This window comes from Brienomyrus brachyistius, chromosome 2 (genome assembly GCF_023856365.1).
Source record: "Brienomyrus brachyistius isolate T26 chromosome 2, BBRACH_0.4, whole genome shotgun sequence".
Taxonomy (NCBI): domain Eukaryota; kingdom Metazoa; phylum Chordata; class Actinopteri; order Osteoglossiformes; family Mormyridae; genus Brienomyrus; species Brienomyrus brachyistius.
Window position 1 is genome coordinate 42,562,037 of NC_064534.1, and position 14,065 is coordinate 42,576,101.

General features: G+C 43.5%; 8 non-coding genes across 8 annotated transcripts; all 8 read left to right on the plus strand.

Annotated features, from left to right (window-relative positions):
- Positions 1–805: 805 nt before the first annotated feature.
- On the plus strand, positions 806–924 carry LOC125733760 (5S ribosomal RNA). Its single transcript, XR_007393097.1, has one exon. It is a non-coding gene; the product is annotated as a 5S ribosomal RNA (ribosomal RNA).
- Positions 925–2,005: 1,081 nt separating this feature from the next.
- Positions 2,006–2,124, plus strand: LOC125730423 (5S ribosomal RNA). Its single transcript, XR_007390753.1, has one exon. It is a non-coding gene; the product is annotated as a 5S ribosomal RNA (ribosomal RNA).
- A 3,421-nt stretch (positions 2,125–5,545) lies between these two features.
- On the plus strand, positions 5,546–5,664 carry LOC125732431 (5S ribosomal RNA). The gene has a single exon (XR_007391811.1). It is a non-coding gene; the product is annotated as a 5S ribosomal RNA (ribosomal RNA).
- Positions 5,665–6,742: 1,078 nt separating this feature from the next.
- On the plus strand, positions 6,743–6,861 carry LOC125730434 (5S ribosomal RNA). Its single transcript, XR_007390764.1, has one exon. It is a non-coding gene; the product is annotated as a 5S ribosomal RNA (ribosomal RNA).
- A 3,425-nt stretch (positions 6,862–10,286) lies between these two features.
- On the plus strand, positions 10,287–10,405 carry LOC125733430 (5S ribosomal RNA). The gene has a single exon (XR_007392776.1). It is a non-coding gene; the product is annotated as a 5S ribosomal RNA (ribosomal RNA).
- A 1,077-nt stretch (positions 10,406–11,482) lies between these two features.
- On the plus strand, positions 11,483–11,601 carry LOC125736536 (5S ribosomal RNA). The gene has a single exon (XR_007395814.1). It is a non-coding gene; the product is annotated as a 5S ribosomal RNA (ribosomal RNA).
- Positions 11,602–12,679: 1,078 nt separating this feature from the next.
- On the plus strand, positions 12,680–12,798 carry LOC125734014 (5S ribosomal RNA). The gene has a single exon (XR_007393344.1). It is a non-coding gene; the product is annotated as a 5S ribosomal RNA (ribosomal RNA).
- Positions 12,799–13,872: 1,074 nt separating this feature from the next.
- On the plus strand, positions 13,873–13,991 carry LOC125731159 (5S ribosomal RNA). Its single transcript, XR_007391442.1, has one exon. It is a non-coding gene; the product is annotated as a 5S ribosomal RNA (ribosomal RNA).
- The last annotated feature ends 74 nt before the right edge of the window (positions 13,992–14,065 follow it).

Genomic DNA, 14,065 nt, shown 5'->3' on the forward strand with positions numbered 1-14,065 from the left:
ACAGCTTTTTACACATAGTTTTAAACAAAGTACTGATATAATTCCTCTTCAACTCACCGCTTTGTTTTCTATGCAAAAACCACTTCGCCACAGAAGACTCGATATTATTGGCATATTATCTGCTCTTCTCCTCCTTTCAAAACTTGCTAAAAGCTGTATTTAAAAGAGCAGGTTGGCCGGGGTAATTCACACCCTTCAATGCCAACTTAATGTTTAGGTTAGTGGGAATCACAGAGGAATTAGGGATGGAAACTTCTTTGCTGGTGGTAGAAGCGGTCTGGTGAATTTTTAGAGAGAAGAGGCCGTCGATGTTTGAATGTAGAAAATTGTTCTGGCTGCAGCCTGCAGTATGGACTTGTTGGTGTGTGTAGCTCCCAGTGTTCTGACAGCGCGACGTTTTGGGGAAGCATGTGATTCAGCAGCTACCAGTGGGCTTCGTGCGGCGGAGATTTTGTGGCTGTTAGCTGAGTTGATAGCAGAGGGTCGTTAAGAGAAGCCTGCATGCGGTAGGCAAAGGAGTAATGTTTGCCGGCGGGGGACGTGCGGCGATTAACCTGTGAGGTAGTGAAAAGGACTTAAAGAGAAGGAAGTGTGCGGATGCGGAAAGAATGGAATAATTGTGGTAGGCTGCCGGCTGAGTAGTTTGGTGAATGTTTGGTGTGGGTCCGGCGCTGCCGATTGGATGGTGGTGCTGCAGTGTGAGTCAGATAAAAAAAAAAAAAAAACCAGGAGTAGGATCCAATGGGACTAACTGGCATGTAGAGACGCGTGTCATGCAAAAGGGCTGTTTTGGGTAGCATTTCTCGCTTACGGCCATACCACCCTGAACACGCCTGATCTCGTCTGATCTCGGAAGCCAAGCAGGGTAGGGTCTGGTTAGTACTTGGATGGGAGACCTCCTGGGAATACCAGGTGCTGTAAGCCTTTCTCACTTTTACTTTATACAGGGGGCGCTCCACTTCACGATTAATTTAAATCTATCACTCCCCTTCCATTTTACTATTATATATATATATATTTTTTTTTTTTCTCTCATTCATAAAGGCAGCTTTTAGAAACCGTTTTACTCTAAATACTTCCTGGTAATTCTAGGTGCTGTAAGCTGTTCGTGCCTTTATTCCACCAGGGCGCGATCTTCTCACAAACTTGAAGACTGTCACTCCCCATTCACGTTTTACAACTTATTGTTAATGATAAAGAGACAGCTTTTTACACACAGTTTTAAACAAAGTACTGATATTATTCCTCTTCAACTGACCGCTTTGTTTTATATGCAAAAACCACTTCGCCACAGAAGACTCGATATTTTTGGCATAGCAAGTTCTGCTCTTCTCCTTTCAAAACTTGCTAAAAGCTGTATTTAAAAGAACAGATTGGCCGGGGTAATTCACACCCTTCAATGCCAGCTTAATGTTTAGGTTAGTGGGAATCACAGAGGAATTAGGGATGGAAACTTCTTTGCTGGTGGTAGAAGCGGTCTGGTGAATTTTTAGAGAGAAGAGGCCGTCGATGTTTGAATGTAGAAAATTGTTCTGACTGCAGCCTGCAGTATGGACTTGTTGGTGTGTGTAGCTCCCAGTGTTCTGACAGCGCGACGTTTTGGGGAAGCATGTGATTCAGCAGCTACCAGTGGGCTTCGTGCGGCGGAGATTTTGTGGCTGTTAGCGGAGTTGATAACAGAGGGTCGTTAAGAGAAGCCTGCATGCAGTAGGCAAAGGAGTAATGTTTGCCGGCGGGGGACGTGCGGCGATTAACCTGTGCGGTAGTGAAAAGGAGTTAAAAAGAAGGAAGTGTGCGGATGCGGAAAGAATGGAATAATTGTGGTAGGCTGCTGGCTGAGTAGTTTGGTGAATGTTTGGTGTGGGTCCGGCGCTGCCGATTGGATGGTGGGGCTGCAGTGTGAGTCAGATAAAAAAAAAAAAAGAACATTAGTAGGATCCAATGGGACCAACTGGCATGTATAGAGGCGTGTAATGCAAAAGGGCTGTTTTTGGTAGCATCTCTCGCTTACGGCCATACCACCCTGAACACGCCTGATCTCGTCTGATCTCGGAAGCCAAGCAGGGTAGGTTTTGGTTAGTAGTTGGATGGGAGACCTCCTGGGAATACCAGGTGCTGTAAGCTTTTCTCACTTTTACTTTATACAGGGGGCGCTCCACTTCACGATTAATTTAAATCTATCACTCCCCTTCCATTTTACTATTTTATATATATATATATATTTTTTCTCATTCATAAAGGCAGCTTTTAGAAACCGTTTTACTCTAAATACTTCCTGGTAATTCTAGGTGCTGTAAGCTGTTCGTGCCTTTATTCCACCAGGGCGCGATCTTCTCACAAACTTGAAGACTGTCACTCCCCATTCACGTTTTACAACTTATTGTTAATGATAAAGAGACAGCTTTTTACACACAGTTTTAACACTACGATCCCTGAAATCAACGAAATTTTCCGGACGCACCTCGGGTGGAGCCCCCCCCTCACTCCCCACACAAGCTGCCCGCCCCCTCATCAGCGCCAATCAACACCTATTGTTTTGCAAATGAAAGCGGAGTTTCACGGTTTCAGCTTCGGGTCTGCACAGAAACGTTTTCTAACAGTGTGGTCTGAGGAATCGTAAAATACATGCGTTAATATATCATAATTTGAAACACCATTTCTCTTGATTCGGTAATTTCAGTTTCAAGAAAGTATTTGATGGAATAAATACATGCATTTGCTTACTGCCTGTAGCAATCGGTAATCTGATTTTCAGTTTTAAAGTTCGATCAGGGCTAAATGACAAATTAATTAATGTATGTCATCCAAATTACCCTTGCATGATATTTGCATTATAAATGTACCGACAGACAAAGCATTTTTATAGGTAATGAAGAAAAACCTGCAACTTGCAATGTGCAAAGACCGTAATCCCCGTAAGAAGTGCATGCACACAAAAGACTGCTGATTACTATGTCCATTTGTTATGAGAGAGCACAATGCGCTTTGAATGTAAACACTGACGTTGCTACTTGCGAAAAAGATCGCGCAGTTATGAGCGCACAAAAGACTGTAAATTACTGCGGACGTGTGTGCATTTGTGCGTAGGATTATGAGATGCCACGGTGAACTTCACACGGAAACAATTCACATGTTACATGGGAAACATTGCGCAGTTATCAGCGCACAAAAGACTGTAAATTACTCCCGACGTGTGTGCATTTGTGTGTGGGATTATGAGATGCCATGGTGAACTTCACACGGAAACAATTCACATGTTACATGGGAAACATTGCGCAGTTATCAGCGCACAAAAGACTGTAAATTACTCCCGACGTGTGTGCATTTGTGTGTGGGATTATGAAATGCCACAGTGAACACAAACACTTCGTGATGTACGTATGAAACAGGATGGGCAATTATGAGCACACAAAAGTGCTAATTATTCATAAACAGATTGTGGTCCAGATATATAATTACGGCATAATAAAAAAAAGACTTTCGCGTGCGTGTGTGTTTCCGTATCACATTCAATCGGTTATTTTTGATATAATAAATACATACAGTTGATGTCTGCGACAATCTGTGTAACCTTATTCAGTTGTAAAAGTTAGAGCTAAAAGATAAATTGATTTACATATATCGGTAAAAGAACCATGGCATAACATTAGCGCGATATATGCATTATAAATGAATCACTAAGTAAGAACTCAGGACACTGCAGCTGCGCTTTGCATGAAGGCTAAAGATGGCTCTGTTTGGGAAAAAGAAACTTCGGCGTCGATTTATGCAAGAAAAAGAGATTGAAAAAGAAATGAAGACACAGCTTAGACAAGCTTCTGTTCCTCAGCTTTCCACTGGAAAGAGGACTCAGTGTCAGGTGCTCCGTCACTGTAATAGGCAGGGGCGCCGCTAAGGGGGGGAAAGTTGGGACAATTCTAAGGGCCCACGCCCTTTAGGGGCCCCCAGAGATCTGAATGGGTGTGGTAGGGGGGCCCAACCTCATATTTTGTCATAGGGCCCAAAATTGCTAGCGGCGCCCCTGGTAATAGGAACCACAGTACAGAGAGATGTGTGCAGTGTGACAGGTACACCTGTCGCAAGTGTAGGAAGGAGTGTCATTGGGTGTGTGATGACTGTTAGTGGATAGAAAAGGTTTTGTATCTTTAGTGTATGTGCTTATTTTGTATAATAAATGTGTATCTTCCACTTGAATGACACGGACTCTCTCTCTCTATCATACACACACATGCTCTTTATCTTTATACCATCTGATACTTGAAATTTACACATTCTTTGTCAATATTCCTGCAGCTTGTACTCATGAATCAATGATGCAACTTTTCCCCATGTGGCACATGAAGTGTTTACATCAGAAATGCACATGCGTGCACATGTATGACATGTTATTTCATCATACATTTACACATATAGTTGTAGACACAGAACATACATCAAAATATATGTATTTGCTATATCAAAATATATTTGTGTAATTGACACCACGGTTACCGTAGTAGATTTGGGGGTTCCACTGTATTTCAAATTATTATGTATCAAAGCATGTGAATCCTTACAATACATCACTAGATAAACTCTTTAGTGCAGACCTGAGTTGAAGAAGTGACTTCAGGCTGGGGGATGACTTCAGCTGAGTGACTGTGATTCATTTGCAAAACAAAAGGTGTTAATGGTGCTGGAGAGGGGGCGGGCAGCTTGTGAGGGGAGTAAGAGGGGGGGCTCCTTGTGAGGAGAGCCTCATTTTTCCAGGAATTCTAGTGTTAAACAAAGTACTGATATTATTCCTCTTCAACTGACCGCTTTGTTTTCTATGCAAAAACCACTTCGCCACAGAAGACTCGATATTATTGGCATAGCAAGTTCTGCTCTTCTCCTTTCAAAACTTGCTAAAAGCTGTATTTAAAAGAACAGATTGGCCGGGGTAATTCACACCCTTCAATGCCAGCTTAATGTTTAGGATAGTGGGAATCACAGAGGAATTAAGGATGGAAACTTCTTTGCTGGTGGTAGAAGCGGTCTGGTGAATTTTTAGAGAGAAGAGGCCGTCGATGTTTGAATGTAGAAAATTGTTCTGGCTGCAGCCTGCAGTATGGACTTGTTGGTGTGTGTAGCTCCCAGTGTTCTGACAGCGCGACGTTTTGGGGAAGCATGTGATTCAGCAGCTACCAGTGGGCTTCGTGCGGTGGAGATTTTGTGGCTGTTAGCGGAGTTGATAACAGAGGGTCGTTAAGAGAAGCCTGCATGCAGTAGGCAAAGGAGTAATGTTTGCCGGCGGGGGACGTGCGGCGATTAACCTGTGCGGTAGTGAAAAGGAGTTAAAAAGAAGGAAGTGTGCGGATGCGGAAAGAATGGAATAATTGTGGTAGGCTGCCGGCTGAGTAGTTTGGTGAATGTTTGGTGTGGGTCCGGCGCTGCCGATTGGATGGTGGGGCTGCAGTGTGAGTCAGATAAAAAAAAAAAAAAAACCAGGAGTAGGATCCAATGGGACTAACTGGCATGTATAGACGCGTGTAATGCAAAAGGGCTGTTTTTGGTAGCATCTTTCGCTTACGGCCATACCACCCTGAACACGCCCGATCTCGTCTGATCTCGGAAGCCAAGCAGGGTAGGGTCTGGTTAGTACTTGGATGGGAGACCTCCTGGGAATACCAGGTGCTGTAAGCCTTTCTCACTTTTACTTTATACAGGGGGCGCTCCACTTCACGATTAATTTAAATCTATCACTCCCCTTCCATTTTACTATTTTATATATATATATATTTTTTTCTCTCATTCATAAAGGCAGCTTTTAGAAACCGTTTTACTCTAAATACTTCCTGGTAATTCTAGGTGCTGTAAGCTGTTCGTGCCTTTATTCCACCAGGGCGCGATCTTCTCACAAACTTGAAGACTGTCACTCCCCATTCACGTTTTACAACTTATTGTTAATGATAAAGAGACAGCTTTTTACACACAGTTTTAAACAAAGTACTGATATTATTCCTCTTCAACTGACCGCTTTGTTTTCTATGCAAAAACCACTTCGCCACAGAAGACTCGATATTATTGGCATAGCAAGTTCTGCTCTTCTCCTTTCAAAACTTGCTAAAAGCTGTATTTAAAAGAACAGATTGGCCGGGGTAATTCACAGCCTTCAATGCCAGCTTAATGTTTAGGTTAGTGGGAATCACAGAGGAATTAGGGATGGAAACTTCTTTGCTGGTGGTAGAAGCGGTCTGGTGAATTTTTAGAGAGAAGAGGCCGTCGATGTTTGAATGTAGAAAATTGTTCTGGCTGCAGCCTGCAGTATGGACTTGTTGGTGTGTGTAGCTCCCAGTGTTCTGACAGCGCGACGTTTTGGGGAAGCATGTGATTCAGCAGCTACCAGTGGGCTTCGTGCGGCGGAGATTTTGTGGCTGTTAGCGGAGTTGATAACAGAGGGTCGTTAAGAGAAGCCTGCATGCAGTAGGCAAAGGAGTAATGTTTGCCGGCGGGGGACGTGCGGCGATTAACCTGTGCGGTAGTGAAAAGGAGTTAAAAAGAAGGAAGTGTGCGGATGCGGAAAGAATGGAATAATTGTGGTAGGCTGCCGGCTGAGTAGTTTGGTGAATGTTTGGTGTGGGTCCGGCGCTGCCGATTGGATGGTGGGGCTGCAGTGTGAGTCAGATAAAAAAAAAAAAAGAACATTAGTAGGATCCAATGGGACCAACTGGCATGTATAGAGGCGTGTAATGCAAAAGGGCTGTTTTTGGTAGCATCTCTCGCTTACGGCCATACCACCCTGAACACGCCTGATCTCGTCTGATCTCGGAAGCCAAGCAGGGTAGGTTTTGGTTAGTAGTTGGATGGGAGACCTCCTGGGAATACCAGGTGCTGTAAGCTTTTCTCACTTTTACTTTATACAGGGGGCGCTCCACTTCACGATTAATTTAAATCTATCACTCCCCTTCCATTTTACTATTTTATATATATATATATATTTTTTTTTTCTCATTCATAAAGGCAGCTTTTAGAAACCGTTTTACTCTAAATACTTCCTGGTAATTCTAGGTGCTGTAAGCTGTTCGTGCCTTTATTCCACCAGGGCGCGATCTTCTCACAAACTTGAAGACTGTCACTCCCCATTCACGTTTTACAACTTATTGTTAATGATAAAGAGACAGCTTTTTACACACAGTTTTAACACTACGATCCCTGAAATCAACGAAATTTTCCGGACGCACCTCGGGTGGAGCCCCCCCCTCACTCCCCACACAAGCTGCCCGCCCCCTCATCAGCGCCAATCAACACCTATTGTTTTGCAAATGAAAGCGGAGTTTCACGGTTTCAGCTTCGGGTCTGCACAGAAACGTTTTCTAACAGTGTGGTCTGAGGAATCGTAAAATACATGCGTTAATATATCATAATTTGAAACACCATTTCTCTTGATTCGGTAATTTCAGTTTCAAGAAAGTATTTGATGGAATAAATACATGCATTTGCTTACTGCCTGTAGCAATCGGTAATCTGATTTTCAGTTTTAAAGTTCGATCAGGGCTAAATGACAAATTAATTAATGTATGTCATCCAAATTACCCTTGCATGATATTTGCATTATAAATGTACCGACAGACAAAGCATTTTTATAGGTAATGAAGAAAAACCTGCAACTTGCAATGTGCAAAGACCGTAATCCCCGTAAGAAGTGCATGCACACAAAAGACTGCTGATTACTATGTCCATTTGTTATGAGAGAGCACAATGCGCTTTGAATGTAAACACTGACGTTGCTACTTGCGAAAAAGATCGCGCAGTTATGAGCGCACAAAAGACTGTAAATTACTGCGGACGTGTGTGCATTTGTGCGTAGGATTATGAGATGCCACGGTGAACTTCACACGGAAACAATTCACATGTTACATGGGAAACATTGCGCAGTTATCAGCGCACAAAAGACTGTAAATTACTCCCGACGTGTGTGCATTTGTGTGTGGGATTATGAGATGCCATGGTGAACTTCACACGGAAACAATTCACATGTTACATGGGAAACATTGCGCAGTTATCAGCGCACAAAAGACTGTAAATTACTCCCGACGTGTGTGCATTTGTGTGTGGGATTATGAAATGCCACAGTGAACACAAACACTTCGTGATGTACGTATGAAACAGGATGGGCAATTATGAGCACACAAAAGTGCTAATTATTCATAAACAGATTGTGGTCCAGATATATAATTACGGCATAATAAAAAAAAGACTTTCGCGTGCGTGTGTGTTTCCGTATCACATTCAATCGGTTATTTTTGATATAATAAATACATACAGTTGATGTCTGCGACAATCTGTGTAACCTTATTCAGTTGTAAAAGTTAGAGCTAAAAGATAAATTGATTTACATATATCGGTAAAAGAACCATGGCATAACATTAGCGCGATATATGCATTATAAATGAATCACTAAGTAAGAACTCAGGACACTGCAGCTGCGCTTTGCATGAAGGCTAAAGATGGCTCTGTTTGGGAAAAAGAAACTTCGGCGTCGATTTATGCAAGAAAAAGAGATTGAAAAAGAAATGAAGACACAGCTTAGACAAGCTTCTGTTCCTCAGCTTTCCACTGGAAAGAGGACTCAGTGTCAGGTGCTCCGTCACTGTAATAGGCAGGGGCGCCGCTAAGGGGGGGAAAGTTGGGACAATTCTAAGGGCCCACGCCCTTTAGGGGCCCCCAGAGATCTGAATGGGTGTGGTAGGGGGGCCCAACCTCATATTTTGTCATAGGGCCCAAAATTGCTAGCGGCGCCCCTGGTAATAGGAACCACAGTACAGAGAGATGTGTGCAGTGTGACAGGTACACCTGTCGCAAGTGTAGGAAGGAGTGTCATTGGGTGTGTGATGACTGTTAGTGGATAGAAAAGGTTTTGTATCTTTAGTGTATGTGCTTATTTTGTATAATAAATGTGTATCTTCCACTTGAATGACACGGACTCTCTCTCTCTATCATACACACACATGCTCTTTATCTTTATACCATCTGATACTTGAAATTTACACATTCTTTGTCAATATTCCTGCAGCTTGTACTCATGAATCAATGATGCAACTTTTCCCCATGTGGCACATGAAGTGTTTACATCAGAAATGCACATGCGTGCACATGTATGACATGTTATTTCATCATACATTTACACATATAGTTGTAGACACAGAACATACATCAAAATATATGTATTTGCTATATCAAAATATATTTGTGTAATTGACACCACGGTTACCGTAGTAGATTTGGGGGTTCCACTGTATTTCAAATTATTATGTATCAAAGCATGTGAATCCTTACAATACATCACTAGATAAACTCTTTAGTGCAGACCTGAGTTGAAGAAGTGACTTCAGGCTGGGGGATGACTTCAGCTGAGTGACTGTGATTCATTTGCAAAACAAAAGGTGTTAATGGTGCTGGAGAGGGGGCGGGCAGCTTGTGAGGGGAGTAAGAGGGGGGGCTCCTTGTGAGGAGAGCCTCATTTTTCCAGGAATTCTAGTGTTAAACAAAGTACTGATATTATTCCTCTTCAACTGACCGCTTTGTTTTCTATGCAAAAACCACTTCGCCACAGAAGACTCGATATTATTGGCATAGCAAGTTCTGCTCTTCTCCTTTCAAAACTTGCTAAAAGCTGTATTTAAAAGAACAGATTGGCCGGGGTAATTTACACCCTTCAATGCCAGCTTAATGTTTAGGTTAGTGGGAATCACAGAGGAATTAGGGATGGAAACTTCTTTGCTGGTGGTAGAAGCGGTCTGGTGAATTTTTAGAGAGAAGAGGCCGTCGATGTTTGAATGTAGAAAATTGTTCTGGCTGCAGCCTGCAGTATGGACTTGTTGGTGTGTGTAGCTCCCAGTGTTCTGACAGCGCAACGTTTTGGGGAAGCATGTGATTCAGCAGCTACCAGTGGGCTTCGCGCGGCGGAGATTTTGTGGCTGTTAGCGGAGTTGATAACAGAGGGTCGTTAAGAGAAGCCTGCATGCAGTAGGCAAAGGAGTAATGTTTGCTGGCGGGGGACGTGCGGCGATTAACCTGTGCGGTAGTGAAAAGGAGTTAAAGAGAAGGAAGTGTGCGGATGCGGAAAGAATGGAATAATTGTGGTAGGCTGCCGGCTGAGTAGTTTGGTGAATGTTTGGTGTGGGTCCGGCGTTGCCGATTGGATGGTGGGGCTGCAGTGTGAGTCAGATAAAAAAAAAAAAAAAACCAGGAGTAGGATCCAATGGGACCAACTGGCATGTATAGAGGCGTGTAATGCAAAAGGGCTGTTTTTGGTAGCGTCTCTCGCTTACGGCCATACCACCCTGAACACACCTGATCTCGTCTGATCTCGGAAGCCAAGCAGGGTAGGGTCTGGTTAGTACTTGGATGGGAGACCACCTGGGAATACCAGGTGCTGTAAGCTTTTCTCACTTTTACTTTATACAGGGGGCGCTCCACTTCACGATTAATTTAAATCTATCACTCCCCTTCCATTTTACTATTTTATATATATATTTTTATTTTCCCTCTTTCATAAAGGCAGCTTTTACACACCGTTTTACTCTAAATACTGCCTGGTAATTCTAGGTGCTGTAAGCTGTTCGTGCCTTTATTCCACCAGGGCGCGATCTTCTCACAAACTTGAAGACTGTCACTCCCCATTCACGTTTTACAACTTATTGTTAATGATAAAGAGACAGCTTTTTACACACAGTTTTAAACAAAGTACTGATATTATTCCTCTTCAACTGACCGCTTTGTTTTCTATGCAAAAACCACTTCGCCACAGAAGACTCGATATTATTGGCATAGCAAGTTCTGCTCTTCTCCTTTCAAAACTTGCTAAAAGCTGTATTTAAAAGAACAGATTGGCCGGGGTAATTCACACCCTTCAATGCCAGCTTAATGTTTAGGTTAGTGGGAATCACAGAGGAATTAGGTATGGAAACTTCTTTGCTGGTGGTAGAAGCGGTCTGGTGAATTTTTAGAGAGAAGAGGCCGTCGATGTTTGAATGTAGAAAATTGTTCTGGCTGCAGCCTGCAGTATGGACTTGTTGGTGTGTGTAGCTCCCAGTGTTCTGACAGCATGACGTTTTGGGGAAGCATGTGATTCAGCAGCTACCAGTGGGCTTCGTGCGGCGGAGATTTTGTGGCTGTTAGCGGAGTTGATAACAGAGGGTCGTTAAGAGAAGCCTGCATGCAGTAGGCAAAGGAGTAATGTTTGCCGGCGGGGGACGTGCGGCGATTAACCTGTGCGGTAGTGAAAAGGAGTTAAAAAGAAGGAAGTGTGCGGATGCGGAAAGAATGGAATAATTGTGGTAGGCTGCCGGCTGAGTAGTTTGGTGAATGTTTGGTGTGGGTCCGGCGCTGCCGATTGGATGGTGGTGCTGCAGTGTGAGTCAGATAAAAAAAAAAAAAAACCAGGAGTAGGATCCAATGGGACTAACTGGCATGTATAGACGCGTGTAATGCAAAAGGGCTGTTTTTGGTAGCGTCTCTCGCTTATGGCCATACCACCCTGAACACGCCCGATCTCGTCTGATCTCAGAAGCTAAGCAGGGTAGGGTATGGTTAGTACTTGGATGGGAGACCACCTGGGAATACCAGGTGCTGTAAGCTTTTCTCACTTTTACTTTATACAGGGGGCGCTCCACTTCACGATTAATTTAAATCTATCACTCCCCTTCCATTCTACTATTTTATATATATTTTTTTATTTTCTCTCTTTCATAAAGGCAGCTTTTACACACCGTTTTACTCTAAATACTGCCTGGTAATTCTAGGTGCTGTAAGCTCTTCGTGCCTTTATTCCACCAGGGCGCGATCTTCTCACAAACTTGAAGACTGTCACTCCCCATTCACGTTTTACAACTTATTGTTAATGATAAAGAGACAGCTTTTTACACACAGTTTTAAACAAAGTACTGATATTATTCCTCTTCAACTGACCGCTTTGTTTTCTATGCAAAAACCACTTCGCCACAGAAGACTCGATATTATTGGCATAGCAAGTTCTGCTCTTCTCCTTTCAAAACTTGCTAAAAGCTGTATTTAAAAGAACAGATTGGCCGGGGTAATTCACACCCTTCAATGCCAGCTTAATGTTTAGGTTAGTGGGAATCACAGAGGAATTAGGGATGGAAACTTCTTTGCTGGTGGTAGAAGCGGTCTGGTGAATTTTTAGAGAGAAGAGGCCGTCGATGTTTGAATGTAGAAAATTGTTCTGGCTGCAGCCTGCAGTATGGACTTGTTGGTGTGTGTAGCTCCCAGTGTTCTGACAGCGCGACGTTTTGGGGAAGCATGTGATTCAGCAGCTACCAGTGGGCTTCGTGCGGCGGAGATTTTGTGGCTGTTAGCGGAGTTGATAACAGAGGGTCGTTAAGAGAAGCCTGCATGCAGTAGGCAAAGGAGTAATGTTTGCCGGCGGGTGACGTGCGGCGATTAACCTGTGCGGTAGTGAAAAGGAGTTAAAAAGAAGGAAGTGTGCGGATGCGGAAAGAATGGAATAATTGTGGTAGGCTGCCGGCTGAGTAGTTTGGTGAATGTTTGGTGTGGGTCCGGCGCTGCCGATTGGATGGTGGGGCTGCAGTGTGAGTCAGATAAAAAAAAAAAAAAAAACAGGAGTAGGATCCAATGGGACTAACTGGCATGTATAGACGCGTGTAATGCAAAAGGGCTGTTTTTGGTAGCGTCTCTCGCTTATGGCCATACCACCCTGAACACGCCCGATCTCATCCGATCTCGGAAGCCAAGCAGGGTAGGGTCTGGTTAGTACTTGGATGGGAGATCTCCTGGGAATACCAGGTGCTGTAAGCTTTTCTCACTTTTACTTTATACAGGGGGCGCTCCACTTCACGATTAATTTAAATCTATCACTCCCCTTCCATTTTACTATTTTATATATATATATATATATTTTTCTCTCATTCATAAAGGTAGCTTTTACACACCGTTTTACTCTAAATACTTTCTGGTAATTCTAGGTGCTGTAAGCTGTTCGTGCCTTTATTCCACCAGGGCGCGATCTTCTCACAAACTTGAAGACTGTCACTCCCCATTCACGTTTTACAACTTATTGTTAATGACAGCTTTTTACACACAGTTTTAAACAAAGTACTGATATTATTCCTCTTCAACTGACCGCTTTGTTTTCTATGCAAAAACCACTTCGCCACAGAAGACTCGATATTATTGGCATAGCAAGTTCTGCTCTTCTCCTTTCAAAACTTGCTAAAAGCTGTATTTAAAAGAACAGATTGGCCGGGGTAATTCACACCCTTCAATGCCAGCTTAATGTTTAGGTTAGTGGGAATCACAGAGGAATTAGGGATGGAAACTTCTTTGCTGGTGGTAGAAGCGGTCTGGTGAATTTTTAGAGAGAAGAGGCCGTCGATGTTTGAATGTAGAAAATTGTTCTGGCTGCAGCCTGCAGTATGGACTTGTTGGTGTGTGTAGCTCCCAGTGTTCTGACAGCGCGACGTTTTGGGGAAGCATGTGATTCAGCAGCTACCAGTGGGCTTCGTGCGGCGGAGATTTTGTGGCTGTTAGCGGAGTTGATAACAGAGGGTCGTTAAGAGAAGCCTGCATGCAGTAGGCAAAGGAGTAATGTTTGCCGGCGGGGGACGTGCGGCGATTAACCTGTGCGGTAGTGAAAAGGAGTTAAAAAGAAGGAAGTGTGTGGATGCGGAAAGAATGGAATAATTGTGGTAGGCTGCCGGCTGAGTAGTTTGGTGAATGTTTGGTGTGGGTCCGGCGCTGCCGATTGGATGGTGGTGCTGCAGTGTGAGTCAGATAAAAAAAAAAAAAAAAACCAGGAGTAGGATCTAATGGGACTAACTGGCATGTATAGACGCGTATAATGCAAAAGGGCTGTTTTTGGTCGTGTCTCTCGCTTACGGCCATACCACCCTGAACACGCCCGATCTCATCGGATCTCGCAAGCCAAGGAGGGTAGGGTCTGGTCAGTACTTGGATGGGAGACCTCCTGGGAGTACCAGGTGCTGTAAGCTTTTCTCACTTTTACTTTATACAGGGGGCGCTCCACTTCACGATTAATTTAAATCTATCACTCCCCTTCCATTTT